The sequence below is a fragment of the Pseudophryne corroboree genome, chromosome 12 (genome assembly GCF_028390025.1).
Source record: "Pseudophryne corroboree isolate aPseCor3 chromosome 12, aPseCor3.hap2, whole genome shotgun sequence".
Lineage (NCBI taxonomy): Eukaryota > Metazoa > Chordata > Amphibia > Anura > Myobatrachidae > Pseudophryne > Pseudophryne corroboree.
The window spans coordinates 69,772,493-69,782,278 of NC_086455.1; the positions used below are offsets into that span (position 1 = coordinate 69,772,493).

Genomic DNA, 9,786 nt, shown 5'->3' on the forward strand with positions numbered 1-9,786 from the left:
TGGAATTTCTTAAGGAACTCTGAGCGATAGTAATCATTGAAGAAAGTGCATTATTGAATGAATTTCAATTACCATGGGACATATTCTAATTGATTGTTAATAAGCAAACAACATCAATTTGAGATTTCAATATACGATTATGTTTAGTTCCTTGGGTTAAACTGTGGAATTTTAAGGAGAATCCTGTTTTTTATGTGAATTACTTCTGTGGTTTACATGTATGCATAATCAATTCTAAATTATTCTATTTTTATATTTGGTCTTTTGAGTTATATTTTATTAAATATATAAACAAGTATAGTCTGTTTTGCGCTCTTTATGTTCTTTCGTCTACGCATGCGCTGGTCCCGACACCTGCCAGATCCATTGCGCAGATGCTGGAAACCGGGGCTGGCTGTCTTGGTGTCTACTCTCCAGGCAGCTCCCCTACTAAATAATCCAATGTCTTAACAGAGTGGCCCCTGCAATGAACAAATGATTCTGAAAATTGAATAATGCTTATTTGGATGTAAGTATTAACCAAATCATCTATCTGAGATGGAAATCTTACTGTTTTTCTAGTATACATACAGTATCAATAATGTATGAAAAGATGTAATAAAATCTATTATCTGACACATATGTAGTGTCCATCTAAACATGAAAGCAGCATATTAAAGCAATGATGACAATTAATGGACTTATAAAATGTTACTAACAGTCAGTAACACTGTAATCATGTGAATCCCACCTTTTACAAGTTTGGTTTCTTAAAATATTTAATATTTTACTATAACATAATTTTAAGAAAGTAAAAAAAAAAAGACTGAGTGACTGAAAGAATTGTTCGTCGGTTCTGGAACCTCGTTACATACATGACGAGACTAGGAGGACTCGGTGCTGCCGGCCTGGAAGAATTGTACTGCACTCTGCCTGCAGAGCCTATTTCCTAAAACTGGAACAGATGTAAGCAGTCTGGAAAAATTAAATGAAAGGCACATTTAGGATTTATGGAGCTGAAAATCAAAAGCGGAGTGGAAATTACTGCATTAGATGGACAAAAACTGGTCTGTTAGAGCGGAAATGTTAACGGTCGGCCAAGCGGCTTCCAAGTCCCAGAATGCACTGCAGTGCTGGCCTGTTTCAATACATTTTCCTGCTTGATCATAGATGACATTGGAAGACTGTATACATACTGTACACAATTGACTTTGTTTGATATTTTGTGTTGCCTGAAGAAGGAAGACAGCTCCTAAGAGATTGATATGAAGAGGTCATAGGTCAATTTGCAAACAGTAAAAAACTTTCAGTGTGCAAACCGAACATCTGACATTAGCTGCAATTGCTGCGACTTAAAACATGCGCCGGTGTGACTGTATTCTTATTATTATGAGTAGCCCTGGGTCAACCACAACTGTCGATGGTGTTTGATTTTTTCAGTGCATTCGCAATTCTGTGGTTGAATTGCTAGTGCATTGTGGGCATCTTGTTCTGAGCTGGGGAAACTTTTACATGCTGGCCGACTCTTGCTGTGCGATTCACAGCTGTTGCAGTTCTGCTACAATCGCAGAACTCCAACTGAAGCTGAATAAAGCCCTTAGATGGGACACCTGTTTCTGGCGGATTTTTTGCACCCAGCATGGAGTCCTGATACTAATAATGGCAGATGCTGATTCAAAAAGTGGGCAGGCTGGCAGACTGATAATCTGCATAGACGGCTGGATATTTGCATTAGCATAAGGTAGGAAAAAAGGAAAAATATTCCCCAGCACATTGAAAAAGATCAGCAATGAGATTTCATTACTACATAATAACAGAAATACAGAGATCTCAGTTTGCATACATTTGCAAAGATATGATTAAGCTGCCAGGTTGCATAAGGTAGTAAGTAGGCAGCTGCAGCTAGATGGAAAAGGTGCAGGGGTACCCAGTATCAGTGGCAGACCTACATTTTTGGGACCCTGAAGCCTAAACTATTTTGGGATCCCCTTCACCACCAGCAACAAGGGAACATCCAACAAGGTCCAAAGGGCTCAATAATCACCTCACAGAACCCCCATTTCATTAATCACCACACAGCCCTTCTATAAACACCTGGCAGCACACACCACATAATGCCAGTAAAGTTACCTTTTTTAGATGCCTTCTTGTCCTGGGTTCCTTCTCACCATTCGCTGATAGGCTTCCTTCCTAGGTCAGGCTCTTCCTGAGATTTTCACAAAGAAAAGTTCTGCAGGCTGTCGGGAATTGTAACTTAAAACAGATACACGTTTTACGCTATTTACAGAGTGCAAATTGCAGAGCTAGACTACAACTCCCAGCAGCTCCCGCGGTACTAAGCGATGCGCATCCAAGCTGTAATAGCAGCTATGCTGAACTAGAAATCTGGTTGTCATGGTGTTTGTGGTGACATGCTATAACCATACAGTACATAAAAACATGAGGGGAAAATGCCCCCTCGGGATTAGAGACCCTGTAGCTTAAGCTTCATTAGTAAATCTGCCCCTGCCCAGCACAGAATCAGGTACTCGATATAGGTCTGTTTTGTGCATTTACTAATAGCTAGCCTGCATCATTGTTTCGGGAACTGCCCCAAGAAACTTAAGGGGTTATTCAGAGATGAATGCAGATCGCTCCATACGCAACCAGATCTGCATTCATCTCTGCACATGCTGGGGGCTGCCCAGCACAGCCCTGAACATGTGAGGCCACCCTCCCGATATGTCGGCAATAAGATTGTGGACACATCGGCTCTAAGGTTAACCCCTGGAAGCACAGCCTGGCGGTGCAGTCAGGGAGTCAGTGGCCATCTTTTTTTTCAGAGCGGTTGCATGTGACATCACACAGCCACCCCAAAAATGGTCCCGGCCCACCCTGTTCGCCTCACCACAGTGCCGCATTGCAGCGCCATGAACGCCAACCGCTGTCAATCACATTGCGGCCGCACCTTCACGGATGAGGCTGCAATGTGTAAGTCCACGCAAACTGTGCGCCGCAACAGTGGCGGTGTAAAAATGACCCCCTTAATGTGATTAAAAGGGAAACGTTTTTTCATTTGTTTGCTCCAATTAGAGAATAGCTACTGTAAGTTGCAGAAATTTGCGATGGAAAATGCTGCACTACAAAGTTGGGTGGTTCTGGCAATACAATCCTCAGGTCCTCTTTTTGCTGTAACCTTCGCTTCCGTAAATTTTATATATACTTATATATGATGGATGTCTTGTATTGCTTAATACATTGATTCTTCTATCAGTCCCCGAGTGCCGCAGTTTGTTTATTTCTGTATATATATATATATATATATACCGCATCTACCACCCGTGTGGTGGGTGCACTCTCGCAAAAATCAATCACTCTGAAGATCTTGATGTGTCAATCAGTTTATTCAGGTTAATCAGGTTCAATAACGTTGCCTTTAACATTCAACGTTTCGGTCCAATTATAGGACCTTTATCAAGACTGGCAATTCAGAGCATCTACATGATCAAAAAGATAAATACAATATGTATAAAATCAGACTATATTAGCATATTCCCCTCCCATCTATGCTTAGTGGATGGTGCCGTCACTTCCGGTCAGGTCGACTTAACTATTGACCGAATGTGGCTAGCTACACTGTTGCTGTTTTGGCTTTCATCCATGTGCTGGGATGTTTCTTGGCACCTGTTTTTTGAGTTTAGTTTTGTCTTTTTCACTTTATGAGAGCCCCTGTAGCTTGGCCGAGCGGCGTCCGCGGGACTTCCGGCCCATGAAACGCATCCATTTCCGGTCGCTGGAACGCGGCAGTGGCGTTGCCAGCGGCCGCGAATGTAGCCAATATTGTACTTTTTAGCTACATGTGTTGATTTTGGCCCCTGAAATCAGTAGCGCTGGGTATACCTAATGGTTTGATATCCAAGTAACACTCTTTTTTCCTACGGAGTTAACGTTTAGCACACATATACAGGTTGAGTATCCCTTATCCAAAATGCTTGGGACCAGAGGTATTTTGGATATCGGATTTTTCCGTATTTTGGAATAATTGCATACCATAATGAGATACCATGGTGATGGGACCTAAATCTAAGCACAGAATGCATTTATGTTACATATACACCTTATACACACAGCCTGAAGGTAATTTTATGCAATATTTTTTTATAACTTTGTGCATTAAACAAAGTGTGTCTACATTCACACAATTCATTTATGTTTCATATACACCTTATACACACAGCCTAAAGGTCATTTAATACAATATTTTTAATAACATTGTGTATTAAACAAAGTTTGTGTACATTGAGCCAACAAAAAACAAAGGTTTCACTATCTCACTCTCACTCAAAAACGTCCGTATTTCGGAATATTCCGTATTTCGGAATATTTGGATATGGGATACTCAACCTGTAGTTACATCTCAGGGTTAAGTGGCATTTCCTGTCCCATTGTGTTAAATAGCATGCAGCTGCTGATGTGCAGCATGCAGCTATCATCAGATGCTAAACAGCAGAGTGGTGAGTGGACTTGCCAGTGTGGACCCCAATGGTAGGAATACCTTATCTAGTTCTGATTATTTTATATATCTTGTTTGTGTTCTAAATTGCAGACCTTGCTGCTGAAAACCATATGGCCTTTGCTGATTGATCTGTAGCTGCCTAGTGTTACTTTTTAATTATCCAGGTATGACTTCTATATGGTATATTGGGTCCTATCACACACTGGTGAGGGTCAGTGTTTTAATAAGCTTTCCAATTTTCTTTTATAGTAGTCCTGTGTTCCAGGAGCTACCATTTGATTCATTGTGTCTAATATTGACCCAGGTAAATTTGTGAAGTTTTCTCTAGAGTGAGGTGCGATGTTTGTCCTGTGGGAGTAGATTTGGAGTATGCTAATCTTTATCCTTGTTTCCATATAGAGAATGATTCTATTAATTAATTAACTTGATGTCACTGTTTTCTGCTATAAGGGCCTGGGAGGCACTGGTGGTGGTGGTGTGGGTATGATCTGATACCTTTAGTCTGATTTTATACATATTGTATTTATCTTTTTGATCATGTAAATGCTCTGAATTGCCAGTCTTGATAAAGGTCCTATAATAGGACCGAAACGTCGAATGTTAAAGGCAACGTTATTGAACCTGATTAACCTGAATAAACTGATTGACACATCAAGATCTTCAAAGTGATTGATTTTTGCGAGAGTGCACCCACCACACGGGTGGTAGATGCGGTATATTTGTGACCTGACAAGGTTATTGGGAGCACCCGCCTATTTATCTCTACGGACTGATGAGAGTGCAGGATTTTCTGTGGGGGTATATATATATATATATATATATATATATATATACAGAACGGTGGACAAGGCACTCCAAAAAGCTTGTAAACATTAAGAGCCGGTGCCTCCGTGGATACAAGATAATAGCAAGGAAAAACAACGTGGCACTCACGGCAAGTTTCAATAATCACAACCACAGCATGTAGCGTAGAGCAACGTTTCAGTGGCACCCCACTGTCGTCAGGCTTTATTAATAAAATATTAAAACAGTCCTACCTTTATAGAACACCCACGTGTATGTTGTACAGATAGTCCGTACCCAGACTTCCGGACAAGAAAGCGGAAATGATGTGATAGTGCCGTCAGCGCACTGAAAGATCAAAGCCCATCACCATGGAAACCTGATTGTTAGAAGTAGCAGAACATGGATACTGATACAGCGTATAAGAGTTTGTAACAATCATTAGACACATAGTGTTAGGATAAGTAACAGTAATATAGCAATGACATAAATCAACATTGGCATACTGTAGAGGATATTTGTATACTAAAATACATGTCCGTTTACCCCACAATCCGAAAGTAATTCACAAAGCAGAAGAAGCATGAGATATACTAGATTAGCCCTCAGATGTTAATTTGACCATATAATCCTCAAATTGTTATAAGAAACAAGAATAAGAGAACTGTTCATTCAGTCCTCTCGGGTGAATCACATCTAGAAAGGCTATCCACCTTGCCTCTACCTGTAATAATTTTGTAGCACGATCACCCCCCCTGATGTGAATAGGGACATGGTCGATCATTCTATAGCGAATACTGCTAATAGAATGTCTGCACGCAGCAAAATGTCTGGCCACAGGTTGCTCACTGGTTCCTGACTCTAGAGCATTTCTGATAGCAGATCTGTGGCAAGTCATCCTTTCCTTAAATTTGCGCTCAGATTTGCCAATATAACTAAGGCCACACGGGCAGAGGATTTGATAGATGATAAAAGTAGAATTACATGTAAGCCGATGTTTAATCAAAATCCTCTTGCCAGTGTGTGGATGATTAAATGTCCGGAAGTCTGGGTACGGACTATCTGTACAACATACACGTGGGTGTTCTATAAAGGTAGGACTGTTTTAATATTTTATTAATAAAGCCTGACGACAGTGGGGTGCCACTGAAACGTTGCTCTACGCTACATGCTGTGGTTGTGATTATTGAAACTTGCCGTGAGTGCCACGTTGTTTTACCTTGCTATATATATATATATATATATATATATATACAAATAGAGAATTCAGCACTCACCATAGCAAGCTCACTAGTCCTCACAACATCAATAAATAAATGATGGGGGTTTAGTTAGTGAATTGGCCAATGCACGGAAGCCTGCATACCGCTCCACGGTACCCCACCTACATGCAGGTGCTGAATTCTCTATTTGTATGTATTTGGGTAGGTGGCCATGGGCTGCATGCACCCCACCCTATGAGTGGTGAGTGCAGACACTGCACCCCGCTTCTGGGGTGGCGAGTGCTGTGGTTTTCTGTATTTGTTTGTATATATATATATATATATATATATATATGTGTGAGACACTCACAAAATCTTACACTATGGAAGTCAATATTAAGTACCTTTTTGCACAGATTCTCTTCTTCAGGCAGAGAGGAGAAGGTAAGGCATTTCTGCCAGATGCAGAAAGCTAAAATTTACTAAATACAGTCTTTATTTACAAGAATTAATACATTTTTAGTATGACAAGGTAACACATGTGTAAAGAATGACAACACAGCTGTAGCACAGTAACAATGAACATCAAAGAATAACAATTATTTACTGTTACAATTATGTTATACACACTACTGATACAGGTGTAATATTTATTGTACTGGAACTTCTATCTTCATGCTACTAATGAATTCTGATTGGCAATCCACAATAAAAACATTTAATGAACAAACAACTTTACCAAGCACTTCACTTATCAGAACTATGGCCCTCATTCTGAGTTGATCGCTAGCTGCTTTAGTTCGTAGCGCAGCGATTAGGTAAAAAAGCGGCACTTCTGCACATGCGTATGGGCCGCAGTGCGCACGCGCAACGTACTTTCATAAAAGCCGATGCAGTTTCACACAAGGTCGAGCAACGCTTTTCAGTCGCACTGCTGGCCACAGAGTGATTGACAGGAAGTGGGTGTTTCTGGGTGGTAACTGACCGTTTTCGGGGAGTGTGTGTAAAAACGCAGGCATGTCGGATAAAAACGCAGGAGTGGCTGGGGAAACGTAGGCGTGGCTGGCCGAACGCAGGGCGTGTTTGTGACGTCAAAAAAGGAACTAAACAGTCTGAAGTGATCGCAAGCTAGGAGTAAGTCTCGAGCTACTCAGAAATGGCACAATCTTTTTCAGTAGCAATGCTGCGATCCTTTCGGTCGTACTTCTGCTAAGCTAAGATACACTCCCAGAGGGCGGCGGCCTAGCGTTTGCACCTAGCGTTTTGCAGCTAGTGAGCGAACAACTCGGAATGAGGGCCAATGCTCAGATTAAAAATTTTAAACTCAGTTTCTAACCAAAGTTAATATGTGCTGGCCAAGTACTAAGTGTTAGTGTACACAAGTTATAGTGAATGTGATCCTCCAATACACTAATGAGGACAAAGCTACTGCTCCTACTCTGTAGATATCACTCTCCCACTGAATCCTGGATAAATGAGCATGTACAAGATAATCCATCGAACTTGTATGTTGCAAGCCCAGGCCTGGTTGAATTTAACTCTGACGTCTAGATGGAATGTGATGCTGCACAAACATAAGATTGGTGTAGAGTTTAGAATCCACTCAAAGGTAGGTCATTAACTATAAGTGATAAAGCTAGGTGAGTGAGCTGTAAGTCTATCACTGTACTGTGTCAGTTCTCAGATTGATGACTTTAATAACGGAAAGAGCAGTGTGTCTGTCTCTCATTCCTACAAGGCAGATCCAGAGAAGCTATATGACAATAGTTAATGAAGGATAGCTTTTGCTGGCTAGGTCTTTAGGAAATATGACTAAATGTTTAGGTTGCCACAGATTTAGACTGAATAACCAGGGATTGCTTTCCTCTGTTGCAGACTCACTATATCAGTGATAAATGTGATGCTACAGTTATGTAGCAGACAAGCTAGTTCACAGACCTGATCCTAGCAATACAACAGCACCTGCTGCTAAGACAGCGCTCCCTCCTCTCTTTCAGGCTTATCTGTCACTTAAACTAGAGGGGTGACTCAGCTGCTTTTTACTTACTTTGGTTTCCCTGGAGAAGGTAAAGTCACAGTCTCTGCTATACCCAGCCTCCATCACCCCAGGAGACTCTCCTCTGCTTGCCTACTCCCTCATGAGTTCTCCTCACAGGACAAATCACTGTCAGGCTAAATCACTCCGCCCTTCTCCTTAGAGACAGATCACTCCCTGCTTTGTATAACTCCGCCCCTCAATCTCCCCTCTGTGAGGGATACCTGTGTATCTTCAGGAACTTTAGTGTCCCAACAGTTTTTCTTTTTTCTTTAATAAGTGTCCATACAGTATACTATATGCACAGTAATGCCCATACATATCATTACAGGAAGTTACACTACCGGAGTATTATATATATATATATATATATTAGAGATGAGCGGGTTCGGTTCCTCGGAATCCGAACCCGCCCGAACTTCAGGGTTTTTTACACGGGGCCGAGCAGGCTCGGATCCTCCCGCCTTGCTCGGTTAACCCGAGCGCGCCCGAACGTCATCATCACGCTGTCGGATTCTCGCGAGGCTCGGATTCTATATAAGGAGCCGCGCGTCGCCGCCATTTTTCACTCGTGCATTGAGATTCATAGGGAGAGGACGTGGCTGGCGTCCTCTCCGTTTATAGAGATTCGAGAAGAGAGTGAGACAGTCTCACTAGAGAGAGACACAGTAGTAATTTTGGGGAGCATTAGGAGGAGTACTACTACTACTAGTACTTGCTGAAGTGAAGTGATAGATAGTGTGACTGTATTGTATTATCTGACTTGTGGGGGAGACACTGACAGTGGGGAGCAGTTAGAGTCTGAGAGCAGGACTCAGGACTCAGGAGTACATACTACATATAACGTACAGTGCACACTTTTGCTGCCAGAGTGCCACACCAGTATAATATATATTGTGATTGTATGCTTAGGAGTACTACTTGCAAGTTGCTGATAGTGTGACCAGTGCCCTGACCACCAGTTTAATAATCACCACCAGTTTAATTAATATATATATATATATATATATAATTGTATATAATTAATATATATATAATATTATAATTGTATACCACCTACCCGTGTTTTTTTCTTTTTTTCTTTCTTCTTTATACATACTACTATAGTAGCTTACTGTAGCAGTCTGCGGTGCTGCTGAGCTGACAGTGTCCAGCAGGTCCGTCATCAGTCATTACATAATAAATATACCTGTCCGGCTGCAGTACTAGTGATATTATATATACATATATATATTGATTTCATATCATTATCATCCAGTCTATATTAGCAGCAGACACAGTACGTTAGTCCA

General features: G+C 41.2%; 1 long non-coding RNA gene across 1 annotated transcript; it reads right to left on the minus strand.

Moving 5' to 3' along the window:
• Window positions 1-740: 740 nt before the first annotated feature.
• Window positions 741-8,618, minus strand: LOC134980155 (uncharacterized). Its single transcript, XR_010190342.1, has 4 exons — window positions 8,507-8,618; window positions 5,512-5,636; window positions 2,110-2,185; window positions 741-1,231 (listed from the first exon to the last, which is right to left on the minus strand). It is a non-coding gene; the product is annotated as an uncharacterized LOC134980155 (long non-coding RNA).
• Between the last annotated feature and the right edge of the window lie 1,168 nt (window positions 8,619-9,786).